The 16,891-nt window shown below is 45.4% G+C and overlaps 1 long non-coding RNA gene and 1 other non-coding gene across 2 annotated transcripts in view; both read left to right on the forward strand.

Annotated features, from left to right (window-relative positions):
• Positions 1–16,891, forward strand: part of LOC137312864 (uncharacterized) — a 1,008,715-nt gene that overhangs the window by 176,958 nt on the left and 814,866 nt on the right. The window lies entirely within an intron of this gene.
• Positions 6,830–6,903, forward strand: trnan-guu (transfer RNA asparagine (anticodon GUU)). The gene has a single exon. It is a non-coding gene; the product is annotated as a tRNA-Asn (tRNA).

The following is a 16,891-nucleotide window of genomic DNA, read 5'->3' on the forward strand; positions in this document are numbered from 1 at the left end:
GTCCCGGAGATTTATCTACCTTGATGCGCGTTAGGACTTCCAGCACATCCCTCTCTGTAATATGTACACTCCTCAAGACATCACTATTTATTTCCCCAAGTTCCCTAACATCCATGCCTTTCTCAACCGTAAATACCGATGTGAAATATTCATTCAGGATCTCACCCATCTCTTGTGGTTCCGCACATAGATGACCTTGTTGATCCTTAAGAGGCCCTACTCTCTCCCTTGTGAGAACCTCTCTGGATACATCGAGGGCATCCTGAAACCCATCGTACAGGGAACCCCCAGCTTCTGTCGCGACACTACAGACTATCTACAAAAACTCAGTACCCACGGACCTGTTGAACCAGGAACACTTCTCACCACGATGGACGTCTCGGCACTCTACATCAGTATCCCCCACGATGACGGCATCGCTGCGACAGCATCAATACTCAACACCAACAACAGCCAATCTCCAGACGCCATCCTACAACTCCTCCGCTTCATCCTGGATCACAATGTCTTCACCTTCAATAACCAGTTCTTTACCCAAACACACGGAACAGCCATGGGGACCAAATTCGCACCCCAATACGCCAACATTTTCATGCACAAGTTCGAGCAGGACTTCTTCACTGCACAGGACCTCCAACCAACGCTATACACCAGATACATCGACGATATTTTCTTTCTATGGACCCACGGTGAGGAATCACTAAAGAGACTACACGATAACATCAACAAGTTCCATCCCACCATCAAGCTCATCATGGACTACTCCTCAGAATCAGTTTCTTTCTTGGACACACGAATCTCCATTAAAGACGGGCACCGCAGCACCTCACTCTACCGCAAGCCCACGGACAACCTCACGGTGCTCCACTTTTCCAGCTTCCACCCTAACCACGTCAAAGAGGCCATCCCCTATGGACAGGCCCTGCGAATACACAGGATCTGCTCAGAAGAGGAGGAACGCGATGGACACCTACAGACGCTGAATGACGCCCTCGTAAGAACAGGATATGATGCTCGACTCATCGATCGACGGTTCCGGCGGGCCACATCGAAAAATCGCGTAGACCTCCTCAGAAGACGAACACGGGACGCAACCAACAGAGTACCCTTCGTCGTCCAGTACTTCCCCGGAGCGGAGAAACTACACCATGTTCTCCGCAACCTTCAACATGTCATCAATGATGACAAACACCTCGCTATGGCCATCCCCACACCTCCACTACTCGCCTTTAAACAGCCACCCAACCTCAAACAGACCATCGTTCGCAGCAAATTACCCAGCTTTCAGGAGAACAGCGTCCACGACACCACACAACCCTGCCACGGTAACCTCTGCAAGACATGCCAGATCATCGACACAGATACCACCATCACACGAGAGGACACCACCCACCAGGTGCACGGTTCATACACCTGTGACTCGGCCAACGTTGTCTACCTCATACGTTGCAGGAAAGGATGCCCCGGAGCATGGTACATTGGCGAGACCATGCAGACACTGCGACAACGGATGAACGGACACCGCGCAACAATCGCCAAACAGGAGGGTTCCCTCCCAGTCGGGGAACACTTCAGCAGTCAAGGACATTCAGCCACCGACCTTCGGGTAAGCGTACTCCAAGGCGGCCTTCGAGACACACGACAACGCAAAATCGTAGAGCAGAAATTGATAGCCAAGTTCCGCACCCATGAGGACGGCCTCAACCGGGATCTTGGGTTCATGTCACGCTACACGTTACCCCACCAGCGAACAAATGTTATCTGTTTTTAATATAACGGGTCAGTTGCTGTCTTTTCTATGTTTCTACCTCTCTATCTCTGTTTTTTTTTTGTTTGTTGTTTTTTTTGGTGATTTGTATATTCTGAGACCTGGCAGGTAACACCTGTCTGTCTGCACACTGATTGCCTTGGCAACGGGCAGTTGAAAAAACTGTCTGTTATCACCAGCATTGTTCTGTGAATTATAAATGCGACTTCATTTCGAGGACTTCATTTCCACATCGTTCACCTGAGGAAGGAGGTAGCCTCCGAAAGCTTGTGAATTTAAAATAAAATTGCTGGACTATAACTTGGTGTTGTAAAATTGTTTACAATTGTCAACCCCAGTCCATCACCGGCATCTCCACATCATGACTACCATCGACACCACAAACTGCCGGCTCACAGTGGAAAGGTTATCCAAGAAGATCGCGCATTTAGACACAGACATCAAGTTTTTACAGAGCTGCAAGAAAGCAGACAAGATCCCGAAAGGACTCCAGATCACGAACCCACTCAGGTCCACATACAACTCGGATTATGCTGAGAGACTCTGCCGCCGTACATCTCGCACACTCCGCAACCATCTCGTACACCAACTCTACAGCAGACGCCACAACCTCGAAACCAAGATAGAGTCCATACTCTCAACCTGTACTCAGGACACAGCAGACCAGCTACGTTATACCGCCAAACAGACGAGGCAACGGAACTACGCTGCCTACATGAAAACCAAGAGCAGGAAGCTTGAGAAACTCGGCATCACCACCAGCATCGACCAAGCTTCCCCTGGTACCACGGTTGCAACCACAGGGAAGTCTATCGTCAATTTGTCCGACCACACCCTTCAACCAGACGAAATCGAAGTTCTCAGCCGAGGGCTCAATTTCTGCCCCACTACCAAAATGGACCCCACGAGTCTCGCGGCGGACACAGAGGAATTCATCAGGAGAATGAGGCTCCGGGAATTCTACCACAAACCACAAAATTTCAGCAGCGAACCCAATGAGACAATCGACGATCCGGAACAGCAGACAGAGGGATCCGCGGTACAGCAACCGAAGAGGAAAGAGTCAAACTGGACTCCTCCAGAGGGTCACTGCCCTCAGCTGGACATGTATGCTCAAGCTGTCAGGAAATGCGTCAATGCCAGATTCATCAGCCGCACTCAGAAGACAGTCCAGAATGTCACCCGAGCACAACGCAACGCCATCAACGCTCTCAAGACCAACCGCAACATCGTCATCAAACCAGCGGACAAAGGAGGAGCCATAGTCATACAGAACAGAACGGACTATTGCAAAGAAGCATACCGACAACTGGACAACCAGGAACACTACAGACGGTTACCCGCAGACCCGACCAAAGAACACACCCACCAGCTCAACAAACTGATCAAGACCTTCGATCCAGACCTTCAAAGCATCCTACGCACTCTCATCCCACGTAATCCCCGCGTGGGAGACTTCTACTGCCTCCCAAAGATACACAAAGCCAACACACCCGGACGTCCTATCGTATCAGGCAACGGAACCCTGTGTGAGAACCTCTCTGGATACATCGAGGGCATCCTGAAACCCATCGTACAGGGAACCCCCAGCTTCTGTCGCGACACTACAGACTTCCTACAAAAACTCAGTACCCACGGACCAGTTGAACCAGGATCACTTCTCACCACGATGGACGTCTCGGCACTCTACACCAGTATCCCCCACGATGACGGCATCGCTGCGACAGCATCAATACTCAACACCAACAACAGCCAATCTCCGGACGCCATCCTACAACTCATCCGCTTCATCCTGGATCACAATGTCTTCACCTTCGATAACCAGTTCTTTACCCAAACACACGGAACAGCCATGGGGACCAAATTCGCACCCCAATACGCCAACATTTTCATGCACAAGTTCGAGCAGAACTTCTTCACTGCACAAGACCTCCAACCAACGCTATGCACCAGATACATCGACGACATTTTCTTTCTATGGACCCACGGCGAGGAATCACTGAAGAGACTACACGATAACATCAACAAGTTCCATCCCACCATCAAGCTCACCATGGACTACTCCTCAGAATCAGTTTCTTTCTTGGACACACGAATCTCCATCAAAGACGGGCACCTCAGCACCTCACTCTACCGCAAGCCCACGGACAACCTCACGATGCTCCACTTTTCCAGCTTCCACCCTAACCACGTCAAAGAGGCCATCCCCTATGGACAGGCCCTGCGAATACACAGGGTCTGCTCAGACGAGGAGGAACGCGATGGACACCTACAGACGCTGAAAGACGCCCTAGTAAGAACGGGATATGACGCTCGACTCATCGATCGACAGTTCCGACGGGCCACAGCAAAAAATCGCATAGACCTCCTCAGGAGACTAACACGGGACGCAACCAACAGAGTACCCTTCGTCGTCCAGTACTTCCCCGGAGCGGAGAAACTACGCCATGTTCTCCGCTGCCTTCAACATGTCATCAATGACGACGAACACCTTGCTATGGCCATCCCCACACCTCCACTACTCGCCTTTAAACAGCCACCCAACCTCAAACAAATCATCGTTCGCAGCAAATTACCCAGCTTTCAGGTGAACAGCGTCCACGACACCACACAACCCTGTCACGGTAACCTCTGCAAGACATGCCAGATCATCGACACAGATACCACCATCACACGAGAGGACACCACCCACCAGGTGCACGGTTCATACACCTGTGACTCGGCCAACGTTGTCTACCTCATACGTTGCAGGAAAGGATGCCCCAGAGCATGGTACATTGGCGAGACCATGCAGACACTGCGACAACGGATGAACGGACACCGCGCAACAATCGCCAAACAGGAGGGTTCCCTCCCAGTCGGGGAACACTTCAGCAGTCAAGGACATTCAGCCACCGACCTTCGGGTAAGCGTACTCCAAGGCGGCCTTCGAGACACACGACAACGCAAAATCGTAGAGCAGAAATTGATAGCCAAGTTCCGCACCCATGAGGACGGCCTCAACCGGGATCTTGGGTTCATGTCACGCTACACGTTACCCCACCAGCGAACAAATGTTATCTGTTTTTAATATAACGGGTCAGTTGCTGTCTTTTCTATGTTTCTACCTATCTATCTCTGTTTTTTTTTGTTTGTTGTTTTTTTTGGTGATTTGTATATTCTGAGACCTGGCAGGTAACACCTGTCTGTCTGCACACTGATTGCCTTGGCAACGGGCAGTTGAAAAAACTGTCTGTTATCACCAGCATTGTTCTGTGAATTATAAATGCGACTTCATTTCGAGGACTTCATTTCCACATCGTTCACCTGAGGAAGGAGGTAGCCTCCGAAAGCTTGTGAATTTAAAATAAAATTGCTGGACTATAACTTGGTGTTGTAAAATTGTTTACAATAGATTTAAAGTGGTTGACCTCGCTCTCCCTCACATTGAATTCTATTTGCCGCAGTTTTGCCCACTCACAAAATCTATCAACTCCCACTTTTCAACTTCCTGCTTCTATCTTCAGGTTGCAGCAATCAATATAACATTTCTCTACTATCAGTTTCATTTTCAAAATAAAGGGTGTGAAGCTTGCACGAGTGAAAATCTGTGCTGTATTATTTCTGAAAATTAAACTTACCTTGTCATTGAAGACCTGTCTGTTGGAAGACTCAGTCTCCTCGTGGTTGGGAGGATTGATTTTTCGAGCTGTGATTCGCCATTCTCTGGTCCAGTAACATTCAGGTTTGCGGAAATTGAGATGAGATGAAATGAGCAGGTCCAACGAGCAGGTCTGTGACACTACACGGTGTCTACAAAGTTGTCTCTTGTACTTACAGGGTACGGCAGTTTTCAATCTTAAACCAGTAACTGTGATGTTAAGAAAAATGTGGCCGAGAAATACTCGATTTCAGCGCGGTGACATTGAGTCAGAGAAAAGTTCAGTTGATGTGATAGCCGAGTGGCGAGAGGGTGGATTTGCAACTCTTGATTACTTATTGCGTCACTAGAAGGCTGCATGTTCAAATCACGCCAGGGTAACAGTTGCTTCTCGAGTTGATAGGATTCAGGATCGTTCCGGAATGAATGTTTTATCTCCTTTTTCTCAATAAACAGTACCTTGCTCGTAAGTCTGCTTCCCTTGTTCCTAAATTCATTCTGCGTCTCATTCTGCCCTCGACTTTTGATCTTGAACTGTGGTTGAAACTTTTGCAAAGAGGGAAAATTAGTCCTCAAATCGCTCCATGTGAATCTCAAACGCTTTGGGAAGAAGTTCAGTTGAAACAATCAGGAATTTAAAGGCACCTCAATGACCTGCACTTTCTTTGAATGAGATTTGTTCGGCTTTGCATTCGACCGTGAAATCGCTCTCGGTTTTCATCTCACTGAAGTGAAGAGTGTGGCCGCCTTGAATCTGTCAGAGTATAAGTGACGAGTTTTGGGTCGGTATGGGTCGCTTTCAACTTTTGAAATCTCACCAAGCAACAGAGAGAAAAAACTTAGAATCAAACTGTCCCTGTCAGTGATGAATTGAAGGGAATATCGCTTCAAGCAGATCTGCAGCCGCACAGAAGTTCCAAATCCACCCTCTCGCCACTCGGCTATCACATTAACTGAACGTTGCTCTGACTCAGTGTCACCGCGCTGAAATCGGGTATTTCACGGCCACATTTTTCTTAACATCACAGTTACTGTTTTAAGATTGAAACCTGCCGTCCGCTGTAAGTGCAAGAGACAACTTTGTAGACACCGTGTAGTGTCACAGACCTGCTCGATGGACCTGCTCATTTCATCTCAACTCTTTTTCTGCAAACCTGAATGTTACTGGACCAGAGAATGGCGAACCACAGCTCGAAAAATCAATCCTCCCAACCACGAGGGGATTGAGTCTTCCAACATACAGGTCTTTAATGACAAGGTGAGTTTAATGTTCAGAAATAATACAGCACAGATTTTCACTGGTGCAAACTTCACACCCTTTATTTTTGAAAATGAAACTGATAGTCGAGAGATGTTACATTGATTGTTGCAACCTGAATTTTTAGCTGGTTGAAATAATGGTTCAATTGCACTTGTTCTGTGTCTCTGTGGCGCAATTGGTTAGCGCTTTCGGTTGTTAACCAAAAGGTTGGTGGTTCGAGCCCGCCCAGGGACGAGAGGGCAAGTTTTACCTTAAGATTTATTGTCTTGCTTTTTCTGGTTTCCAATATGTGTTTTGGCTGGTTTGAAAGTGCACGGTTTGGATGGCCAGCTGAGCACGGCCGATATTCCAGCATTTCACCTGTGATTGGTTTCACGTAAATCAGAATTCTCCTTGTCAGACAAGGTACGAAGGTTGCAGGAGAGCCACTTCACTCTGACACGGACATTTCTGCAGTGTGTGACACCAGACTGTTTCCACAATGAATGTCACTCCCTTTATTTTGGAAACGTAACACTGTATTCACATTCCGAAGGGTTTCAGTTTATTACTTTGCAAAACTGTGGCAGATGGAATTCAACGTGGGAAAGTGTGAGGCCAGCCACTTTGGACCTAACGAAGGTCGTTCAGAGTTTTTTTTTTATAAATGGTGAGAAGCTGGGAACTATAAATGAGCAGAAATATTTGGGGGCCCAAATCACGAAAATCTAGTTCACAGGTACAAAAAACTCGAAAAGGCTAATGGAACACAAAGGGGTGAAAGTTATGTTACAGCTGCACAGAGTTCTGAATAGAACCCATTTAGAGTACTCTGTTCCGTTCTCGGCACTGCACCTCACGATATATTAGCCTTGAAGTGGGTGCAACGCAGATTCACCAGAATGATTCCAGGCTAAAATAATTTAATTATGAGGACAGATGACACAGACTAGTCTTATATTCCCTTAGACATAGAGGATTAACGGGTGGTCCAATTGAGGTGTTCAAGGTGCTCACAGGGGTCCATAGTACAGAGAGAGAGAAACTTTGTCCTCTTCTGTGGGAGTCAGGAACAAGGGGGCATAGCTGTAAAATTAGATCTAGGCAGATCAGGGGTGATGCCAGAAAGTACTTCTTCACACAACGGGCAGTGGAAATCTAGAACTCTCCCACCAAAATGCTGTTGAGGCTGGGAATCAATTGAAAATTTCAAAACTGAGATTGATATATTTTTGTTCGACAAATGTATTAAGTGTGAGGTAGCCAAGGCGGGTAGCTGGAGTTAAGCTGCAGATCAACCATCATCTGATTGAATGGCGGAATAAGCTCGAAGGGCTGAATGGCCTCCTCCTGGTCCTATGCCCCCGTGTTGCTATGCTTGCAGGATGGTGTAGCAGATTTTCCTGTTCATCTAATGGTTAGGATTTGGTATCAATGCGGATGTCCGGATTTGCTTCCCGATCAAAGAATATTAATTTTTTCGCTGCTGGTACCAACCAAAGTCCTTCTACTGAGTGGAAAGCTCGTTCTTGATTAATCACAGCCTTCTCAACACATTGGTGCTTTAACACTCAGAAACTCATTCTTTAGTTTTATACCGATACATAACGCACTTGCGTAATTTGCCAACTTTTTTAAAGTCATGACGATGCGCACAGTCAGCGTGACGTTATATTGTCATTTCTGTCCAGACTTGCAAAATTTGGAACCAATCCTGCAACATGACACTTCAAATATTGTCAGTCTTGAAATGGAGCTCACGGTGGCAGAACAAGAACTGTTATCATTAACTTTTCCTGTAACTTCTTCCATTGCATCTCCTCAGTAGCCCCAGGTTATCAGAGCACGGATTTCTCCAAATCGAATCCCATTGTGAAAAATGCACCAGTTGAAAGCTAAGCAACGTGTGCAACGATTGGAACGAGGGTGCGATTGGGGATAATGGGTTTGGAGCAGTGAGAACAACTCTTGGGAATCAAGATGTTCAGTATCTGAAAGGAGCATGGTGATTCGATCTTTGCATCTATTTATCCTGGCGTTCACAAAATTCAACGTCTGTCAATGCTCAGCATCTTTCTTTCCCTCTCCCTGCATTTCAGGTAAGTCCTGGTTTCAATGGTTACATGGAAATGTGAAAAGCCGATCGCCCTTATCATTTGAGCAACAGAGAATCATATTGGCCCAGAATGTTACCCCTAAATGCCTGGATGTTGGAAGCCTTAGTCTCCAGTTGTAGAGAGGGTTGATTCTTCGAAGTGTTTTTCACCATCCTCCATTTCAGTAATTTCTCATTGGCTTAAAGCTTGATGAACAGATTCAATGAGCAGGTGTGTAACACAGACCAATGACTCGGTGCAGCTTGTTATCCAATCACTGGGCTCCATTACAACCGCTCCTGTCAGTAATACACAAAGGGAAATTGTAAATCTGTAACAGGAAAAGATAATGTACATCATTTATATTATGCCACAGATTTTCTCTCTTTTTGAAAACAATCTGTTTAACAGTTTGTCAAACCCGCATCAGCCTCTGGGATTTGCTGATTGAGAACTGCAGTGGAAATTAGGACCGTTACTAATTATCGAAACAATTATCCCCGTCGAGGTTTCGGGTAGGTATTGGTTTATTTGTAACAGTAAGTAACCCATTTCAAACTAGGCGTGGGTCTCAATGTAACGTAAGAGTCTGGATAGGCAGGGGATTCCTCAATGTATTAATTTATATTACACTGATTACACCACATCCCTTCAACATAATTACTTGATTCTACATCAAACTAGCGAGGGTGTAACAGGAAAATAACAGGAAAATCCTTTAATGTATCACATTTAATTATGATAATTACTAGAACAAACTTTGAACAGCCCATGCCTTAAACAATGACCCAATATAAAACCGGTCGCCAGTCCCTGAGCCGACGGATCCGCGTCGTGATTTGCACACCGTCTGAATGACTTGCTATCAGATGCGCTCCGTCAACAGTAAACAGTTGGAGCCAGATCCTTAAGAAAAAAATCAGGACCGACTTCCGCGGAGCACCCAGAGTGCGGGAGGCGGATGAACAGAGTGATCTCCAGAAACCAGCGGCTGACGCCTGAGAGAAGTGATTCCCATTCCGAGCCGTGTCTTCCAGCCGCTTGCTCGCCCTCTCTGCACTGAAGGGGACCGATTCAGGACCAACTCACCACACACTATTGGCTCAGGTAGGCTGTTTCTCGTGATCGGGGTGTTCGAGCGTTCTAAGTCACTGCGTTCAGATCACGACGTTTTTAATTGGGAGCCCAATGGTCTCTTGCAAAATGTTAAAACATGTGAAGGAATCTCTCCCAAGTTCCATCTTAAATTCTGCTCGCACGAAGAACTTGACATTTATACTGTTTGTTTCTATACTTTAATCTCTCCCTGTCTCTGTCTCTTGACTCTGTGTTTTCTCCTGAGGAACTTTTCAGGCTTCCTTGAACGGACAAGGCTGATCGAACCTGCAACAGCAGCAGAGAACGGTAAGGAAAGAGAGACGGAGACGGTAGGAAAAGTAAATGAACAACCCAGCTGAAGTATTCGGAGATAATGTCTACACTTTTGTGACTCTTCGGCATCACGGTGAAAACATTAGCAATTTGAGTACAATACACTTATGGTAAGTGTATAATCTGCGGATGCCGAAACAGACAACAATGTTGCTTTAGAGCAATTAATTCTCGAAAGTCAGACTTGATTATCCAAGTCGTACATTCAAAACGAATGTGGTATAGAGAGGCTCATATTTTCGAATTGAAATAGTTAGTTCAGTACCTGACATTGTTGTTCATCGCAATAGAAAGCGAGATTGGACGGACAGAAGCGGTCTGAGAGGATGGCTTGTCGGCTGTGGGTGGCAGTGAAATTTTACATTGGCTGCACTGTTGCCAGAGGCTCGCTGGTCTATGGGTATGATTCTCACTTTGGGGGTTTCACTGATTGAAGTGCGAGAGTTCACGGGTTGAAGTCCTGGACGAGCCCTGCTGGATCACCATTTTCAGTGAAACTTCAATCAATCGATCCCTGCAAACCTCAAGCTTTAGCTTGGTGAAATAGCGCTTTTGTTTAACGTGAGATGCGTTGCGTCTCTCTGGCGCAAACATTTAGCGCGGTAACCGAAAAGTTGGTGGTTCGAGACAACTCAGGGATGATACAATATCCAGGATTTCAGTGCGTGTTTTCGCTGTCTGGAAATGCACTCAATGGAATTTGATGAAGAGAGGCGAATATTGTTGACTTGAAATAGTTAGTGTACAATTTGAGATTGCCGTAGTTCGGAATAGAAAGTGAGATTGGGGACCAACAAGGGTATGTAGGCACGGAGGGAGAGGGCAAGGCAGAGATACTAAATGGGTACTTTTGCATCTGCCTTTACCAAAGGAAGAATATGCTGCAAAAGTCAGGAAAAGAGAGGGTAATTGAGATACTGGATGGGATAAAAATTGATAAAGAGCAGGTACTAGAAAGGCTGACTGTACTTAAAGTGGGTAAGTCACCCGCTCCGGATGTGATGCATCCTTGGTTGCTGAGGAGAGTAAAGGTAGAAATTGCAGATTTGCTGGCCATAATCTTCCAATCCTCCGGGGGTGGTGCCTGACGACGAGACAATCGAAAATGTCACGCCCTATTTTAAAAAGAGTTAAAGGATAAACCCGGAACTACAGGCCAGTCAGTTGCACCTCGGTGGTGGGGAAGCTTTTAGAAACGATAATCCAGCACAAAATTAACTTGGACAAGTGTGGATTATTAAAGGAAAGTCAGCACAAATTTGTTAAAGGCAAATCGTGTTGAACTAACTTGATTGAGTTTTTTGATGGGGTAACAGAGAGGGTTAATGAGGGCAATGCGATTGAAGTTGTGTCTCTGGACTTTCAAAAGGCGTTTGATAAAATGTCATGTAATCGGCTTGTCAGCAAAATTGCAGTCCATGGAATAAAAGCAGGGACACGAAATTGGCTAAGTGACAGGAAACAGAGAGTAGTGGGGACTGGAGGGAAGTATACAGTGGTGTTCCCCAGGGATCGGTACTAGGACCACTATCTTTTTGATCTATATTAATTACTTGGATTTGGGTGTGGAGGCACAATTTCAACATTTGCAGATGACTCAAACCTTATAAGTGTAGTAAACAGTGAGGAGGATAATAATAGACTTCAAGAGGACATAAACAGGTTGTTGGAATGGGCAGACACATGGCAGATGAAATGTAAGGCAGAGAAGTGCGAATTGATAAGTCTTAGCAGAAGAATGAGGAGAGGCAAAATAAACTAAATGGTACAATTCTAAAGGAATGCCGGAACAGGGAATCTTAGGGGTATATGTGCACAAATCATTGATGTTGGCAGGACAGGTTGAGAAAGTGGTTAAAAAGGAACGGGATCCTGTGCTTTATAAATAGCGGCATGGAGTACAAAATCAAGAAAGTTATGTTGAATCTATATAAAACACTGGTTAGGCAACAGCTGGAGTATTGTGTCCAATTTTGGACACCGCATTTTAGGAAGGATATGAAGACCTTCGGGCGGATGCAGAAAATATTTACTGGAACGGTTCCAGGGGTGAGGGACTTCAGTTACGTAGACACGAGAAGCTGGGGTTTTTCTTCTTAGAAAAGAGAAGGTTAAGAGGAGATTTGATAGAAATGCTCAAAATCATGAAGTGTTTAAGTAATGTAAATAAAGAGAGACTGTTCCTATTGGCGGAAGGGCCGAGAACCAGAGGACACACATATAAAGTGATTGGCAAAAGAATCAACGGCGAAATGAGTAAAATCTTTTTTTTAACGCAGCGAGTAGTTATGATCTGGAATGTGCTGCCTGAAACGGTGGTAGAAGCAAATTCAATCGTGACTTTCAAATTGGTTAAATACTTGAAGGAAAAACATGTAGGGCCACGGGGAACGGGGACTAACTGGATTGCTCCTAAAAAGACCCAGCACAGGATCGATGGGCCAAATGGCCTCCTTCTCTGCTGTAACCATTCCATAATTCCATGATTGAATGGCTGGAAAAAGTCTGAAATGATGGGCGATCGGTTGTGGGTAGCAGCGAAATTCTACACTGGTTGCCTGGCAGTGTTCCTGACGGCTCGTTGGCTCATTATTGTGTTTGTACTTTTGCGCCTTTTACTGATTGATATGCGAGAGGTCCTGTGTTCAAATCCCAGACGAGCCCTGCTGTGTTATCACTTTTTGTGGAAATTCACTGATGTGTTTCTCACATCTTGTCAGCGTTGCAGAAGGCGGGACTGATTTAATTCTAGAGCATGTTTGAGGTCCACAGGACAGAAGGCAGAGGCTTTGTCGATGCAACAGACATGGAGAAAGAAATGTCACACAGCGGTGACCAGATTGAAACTGAAGTTTAATTTAACCCAACTCAGGTGATCTCATGAGTGCAGATTGAAAATGCTCCTGAATTGGCCGTGAATCGAAACCCAGCCCCTCGCGTGGCAGAAGAGAATTCTACCACTGAAACAGCAATGCGTTTGATGTGGTGTATATAGACTTTCGAAATACGTTTGATAAAGTGCCATATAATAGGCTTGTCAGAAAAATTGAAGCCCATGGAATATAGGGAACAGTGGCAACATTGATACAAAATTGGCTAAGTGACAAGAAACAGAGAGTAGTAGTGAACGATTGGTTTTGGACTGGAGGAAGGTACACTGGTGTTTCCCAGGGGTCGGTACTAGGACCACTGCCTTTCTTGATATGTATTAATGACTTGGACTTGGGTGTACATGACATCATCTCAAAATGTGGAGATGACACTAAACTTGGAACGGTAGTTAACAGTGAGGAGGATCGTGATAGACTTCAGGGGGACACAGAAAGGAAGGTTGCATGGGCGGACACGCGGCAGAAGAAATTTAATGCAAAGAAGTGCAAAGTGATACATTTTGTCAGGAAGAACCAGGAGAGGCAATGTAAACGAAAGGACACCATTTTAAAGGTGGCGCAGGAACAGCAAAACCTGGGATTGTGTGTACACAAATCTTTGAAGGTGGCAGGAGAGGTTGAGAAAGCTGCTAAAAAAGCATACGGGGTCCTGTGCTTTAAAAATAGAGGCAGAGAATTCAAAAGCAAGGAAGTTGTGCTGAAACTTTATAAAACACTGGTTCAGCCACAACTGAAATATTTTGTCCAACACTAGGCACCGCACTTTAGGAAGGACGTGAAGGCCTCAGAGAGGATGCAGAAGAGATTTACGAGAATGGGATCAGGGACGAGGGACATCAGTTACGTGGATAGACTGGAGAAGCTGGGGTTGTTCTCCTTGGAAAAGAGAAGGTTGAGTGGATATTTGATAGAAGAATTCAAAATCATGAAGTGTCTCGATAAAGTAAATAACGTGAAACTGTTCCCATTGGCGGAAGGGTCAAGAACCAGAGGACACAGATTGAGTTGATTGGCAAAAGAACCAATGGTGACATGGGAAACAAAATTTTTTACTCAACGAGTATTTTGGATCTGGAATGTAAAGAATCTTCATCGGTTATTCTGGGAATGGAAACATTTTCTCTGTGTCTAAAAATTTCATTATCTTAAAGATCTTTATCAGGTCACCCCTCAGCCTTCTCTTGTCTAAGGAAAAGAGCCCCAGCCTGTTCAATATTTCCTGATAAATATATCTTCTCTGTTCTGGTATCATCCTTGTGAACCATATTGCAACACCTCCATTGCCTCGATATCCTTTTTATAATATTGTGTATATTTTATAATTTTATGTATTATGCACAGACAAGGATACACAAACAATAGTTATTTCATTATTGGCCGGATTGTTCTTCTGTTTAGATGAATATATTTCTCCTGAACTCTATTGTTCTCCGTTTCAAATATTTACCTCTCCTGTTCCATCTCTTTGCCTGTCAAAATTTATTAGAGATTATCTTCCCCAGTTCCATTCTCATCCCATCAAAATGAGCTTTGCTCCAATCCATTACTTTGGTCCTTGCCTTAATACTGGCTTTCTCAATCTTTTACGGTGGAGGGATTGAGGGAGTGAGTGCGTGTGTGAATGAGTGAGTGAGTCTATGAGTGAGAGAGTGTGCAGGTGAGTGAGTCCGTGAATGAGAGTGAATGCAGCAATGAGTGTGTGAGTGAATGAATGTGTGAGTTTGTGAATGAATGACTATGTGAATGGATGAGTGAGTGAATGAGTAAGTGAGTGATTGAGTGAATGTGTGATAGAGGCAGGGAGGGCCGGCAGGATCGATTAACTGAAAAAAGGGAGACAGGCAGACAAGAGAGGCACCGTTGCTGGATCTGGTAATGGAACATAAACCGGAACAGATGAGAGAAGTAATCGTAGGGAAACATGTCGGCACTAACAATCATAACATAATAAGGATTAAAAGAATGATGGAGGAAGAGGGCAACAATTCTCTCATCAGCAATTTCTGCCTGCATCTGACGACCAAAGATGGTCTTTCAGCATTTTCCACTTTCATTTCCTGGAGAATTCACACTTTGGACACTCACAGCCTCTTATTTTATGGCCAGAATGTGAATTCTGCATTTTACACACTTTTCCATTCGGGAAGACCCACTTCTGATCCGTATCCTATAACTGAATGTATTGACTTAACACATGTTACAGTCTCTTCACACACTGTTTCCTCCTGTCCACACTTGTCCAATGCCTGCTGGATGATTATTTATTCTACTGATGTGATATTCTGTACACTTACATATATGGCACTGAAAGCATGATCTTGTGAAAATGCACATTGAACTTCGTGTTTCTTGTGTTGACTGCATGATCTGAAGAGCTTGGGCCAGAGCACAGTGAGAGAGCATTTGATTGGAGCTGGAGAAAGCTCTGGTTGAAATTCAAGTGTCGGTTTGGCTGGTGCTTCTCGTTCGTGTTCTGTGGTAAGGAAGTGATCACTGAAGCTTAGTGACAAGACTTTCCGTGTTGCATTGTGCACCGCATCTGTACACAGTCGTGTGACTCACTCCATTCATGAAACATTTCAGATTGACAAAGTTATTTTTCTCCAAGAATAACTGATGATGCTTCTTTTCAGCATGGCGATATCACACACAAGGTACTGCGCTCCATTACCTTGTGTGTGCCAAACATCGTTAGAGCTGTGGCGGTGTAGCTCAGTGGTAAAGCATTTAACTGTATATTAAGAGAATTTGGGTTCAAATCGAGGCGCCCCCTCCAACTTTTAAATGTTTCCTCTGGTAAATACTGAGGCAAAGTAAGTATTCAATATTTCTGCCAGTTCACTGTCATTACCTGTGAGTTTATCTTGTGCATCCCTTAGTGGCTCAATTAATTTGGTAAGTATCCTTTTGTTATTGATGTGTCTGCGGAATAATTTATTATTTCTTTTTATATTCCTTGAGAATTAATTTCCGAGTTTCTCATTGCTTTCTGAATTGTTTTTTTGACACCCTTACCAACCTCTTCCTATTCCCATTTGCCCCAGAGTCTGACTCCTCCCCCAGAGCCTGACTCCTCCTCCAGAGCCTGACCGCTCCCCCAGAGCCTGACTCCACCCTCAGAGTCTGACTTCGCCCCCAGAGTCCGGACTCCGCCCCCAGAGCCCTGACGCCCCCGCACACTTTCTGACACCTCCCGAATGTCTGACTCCTCCTCCAATGTCTGACTCCTCCCCCATAGTCTGACACCGCCCCCAGAATCTGACCCCTCCCCCAGACCCTGTCTCCTCCCCCAGAGGCTGACTCCTCCTCCAGAGCCTGATTCCTCCACCAAAGCCGGACTCCTCCTCCAGAATTTGACTCCTTCCCCTGAGCCTGATTCCTCCGCTTGCCTCAGTTTCTTTGGCTTTGATCAGGCACTGTACAGACGCAGAATCTTACAATCATAGACTGGTTACAGCACAGAAGGAGGCCATTTGGTCCTTGGAGCCGGTGCCAGCTCTTTGTAAGAGCAATCCAGTTAGTCCCATTACCCCGCTCTTTCCCTGTAGTCTTGCAAATTTAAACCCTTCAAGTGTTTATCCAATTCCCTTTTTAAAAGTTGCAATTGAATCTGCCTCCACCGTCCTATCAGGCAGCACATTCCAGGTAAAGAACACTTACTTCAAGATAATTAAAAGGTTCCATCCGGCGGACAGAGAGAGGAAATGTTTCTCTCTTGCGGCTGAGGCCAGAACGAGAGGTCATCGATATCAAATGGTCTCTGATGTGGTGAGAATGTGGAACTCGCCACCACGAGGAGCAGTCGGAGCAAACAGGACAGATGGA

The sequence above is a fragment of the Heptranchias perlo genome, unplaced genomic scaffold (genome assembly GCF_035084215.1).
Source record: "Heptranchias perlo isolate sHepPer1 unplaced genomic scaffold, sHepPer1.hap1 HAP1_SCAFFOLD_44, whole genome shotgun sequence".
Lineage (NCBI taxonomy): Eukaryota > Metazoa > Chordata > Chondrichthyes > Hexanchiformes > Hexanchidae > Heptranchias > Heptranchias perlo.